We start from the raw sequence: 2,815 nt of genomic DNA on the forward strand, positions 1-2,815 counted from the left end.
AACTCGATCCCAGAACTGAACTCTGGGTTCACACCCTGAGCTGAGCTGAAGGCAGATGCTCAACCCCTGAACCACACAGGCGTCCCCTTATAATCCTATGTTTAAGAGAGAATATAAGCAAATACAAAAAGACAAATAACATGTCAGATGGTGAGAGGAGCTGTGAATACACGGAAATCAGGTATAAAAGAGAGAGTTGATGGGGTGTTATTATTATTATTATTTTCCTGGATGTTCACGCAAGACCTGCAAAGAAGGTGACAGGTGAACAAGACCTTGAGGGAAGTAGGAAAGTAGGTGGAGTTAATCTCAGAAAGTGTGTGCCCAGCAGGGGCAATAGCCAGGGCCAATGCCCTGAGGAAGCTGATTGATTCAGAAAACCAAGGCTCGAAAGGAGCCAGGGTGTCAAGGGGAAGAAGCAAGAAGGAGTGTGATGAGAGATGGTGGCAGTGTGTGTTGAGGAATGAAGCAGCCATCCACTATGGCTGAAAATTCAAGACACATGGAATCCCTCATCTTATTAGTTTTGCAAGACTTTCTTAATTTTGCTATAGAGATGTCCTGTGAATTGAAATGGACACCCCTGTTAGTAACTACTATTGATCGAGTTCTGGCTTCTGTTAATAAGAGTCAGTCTAGATGTGAGCCCTGGTAACCCTGCTCTGAGGATTGCCATCAGCGCGTGCGCACACACACACGCATGCACTGTCCTGCTATGGCCTCCTATTCTACTGACTGCCATGATTTTTTCATCCCCACCCACACTATGTAGAGCAGTAGTGGATACACATCAACCTGGTTAGTCTCTATCTTCACCTGAAGAGTGAAGAAATGGTACCCAGAAATTCCTATGGGCAAATAATCTTGGGGATGCCTATCAGTATACTCATTTTCTGCCTAATACCAATTTAAAGAAACATGGGCAATCTGCTCAATAAATACAGAGAGAAGAGAGGAATGACATCGACATGAGAGGGAAGACAGATCCAACAGTACAGGTGGCCCCTGAGAGACTGGCCAAGAGAAGAAAAAATGTCTTTGGTTCTGATGACATTCATGACCTCCTTAGATCCCCCTGATGTCCAGCAAAAATAATAAAGGAGTGAAAAGCCAAAGTAGTGATATTTTCATGGTGTGAAACATGTTATAGATGGAATGCTGTGAGAGAAAAACGAGCAAAAGCTATAAACCAACACTTTACAACAGGAAAGATACAAAGAACAGCAGCTGGACTGTTTTAATATCATGGAGGAGAAGGCTTGCTTTGCCTGTGGCCAGTGTGTATTTATTTGACCAAGCACTGGTTATTCGGCCCAGTGAGGGGTGAAGCAAGTCCTCCCTCACTTGTTTTATGTGACATATTTTCTTTGTTATTATGGTTTTTTGGGTTAGATCTTTTTGACAAGTCCAATGGACACTCTCTGGTCCTGGTTCCTGTCTTCACTCCAGGTCCTGCTTGCTACATCTTGCACTCACCATGACAGTTTATCTTCTTACTCAAGACAGCTTCTCCATGTGATTTTTCCATGGGGACATTATGTGACATACACATTTATTTTATTGCGCTCTGCCTTTGGCACTGTGTGCAGTACCAAGTGAGCAGGCACTTCATCTACATTTTTCATTTTGTTTTTCCCAAACTATGGGAGTAGATGTGTCTTTATAAAAGCACATTTAAGAAAATGAGAATTACAGAATAAGAAGAATGAGAAAGGAGATGAAACCCATTACCTAGGGTGATTTTACACAACTGTATTAAAGAAAACTAAAAGGAATGTGAAAAACAAACTAAATATGAAATACCACACACTAACTGAATAGTATCAATATTAATTAGTAGTTAATTTAGTGAAGACCTTGACAGAAGAGAATATATCATAAAATGTATCTAGAACTTTCTGGAACATAATGATTGTTCTGTAATGATTTGCTGAATAAGTTAGGAATTAGGTCCCAGTAGACATGGACATTTAACATATAGGACAGTTGTACTTCAATCAGAGAAGATTGGACTGTTGAATAAAAGCTGCCAAAAGTGGCTATCTGTCCAGAAGTAAATGAATTGGTTCTTTATTTTACCCACCTTTATTTATTTTTTAAATTTCTTTTTATTGGAGTTCAATTTGCCAACATACAGCATAAGACCCAGTGCTCATCCCATCAAGTGCCCCCCTCAGTGCCCATCACCCAGTGGCCTCAACGCACCACCCACCTCCCTTTCCACCACCCCTTGCTCATTTCCCAGAGTTAGGTGTCTCTCATGTTCTGTCACCCTCTCTGATATTTCCCACCCATTTTCTCTCCTTTCTCCTGTAATCCCTTTCACTATTTTTTATATTCCTCATACGAATTAAATCATATAATGTTTGTCCTTCTCCGATTGACTTATTTCACTCAGCATAATACCCTCCAGGTCCCTCCACGTTGAAGCAAATGGTGGGTATTTGTCCTTTCTAATGGCTGAGTAATATTCCATTCTTATTTTACCCACCTTTAAAAAAAAATCAGAGGGATTAAAGATACCAGTATGAAAGTAAACAATCCTTTGCAGATGAACATAGAAAGAAGTGCATTTAAAATCTACGAGTGGGCAAAATCATATGATTAAGTGAGAAAATCAGAAGAAAAAGGAAGACATATATAACTCCATAAAATTAAAACAATTTTTATGGTAAAAAAAAACAATCAAAAATTGGTTGAATAGGGAGGGGCAAGATGGCGGAAGAGTAGGGTCCCCAAATCACCTGTCCCCACCAAATTACCTAGATAACCTTCAAATCATCCTGAAAATCTACAAATTCGGCCTGAGATTTAA

Source organism: Canis lupus, chromosome 19 (assembly GCF_048164855.1).
Source record: "Canis lupus baileyi chromosome 19, mCanLup2.hap1, whole genome shotgun sequence".
Classification (NCBI taxonomy): Eukaryota; Metazoa; Chordata; class Mammalia; order Carnivora; family Canidae; genus Canis; species Canis lupus.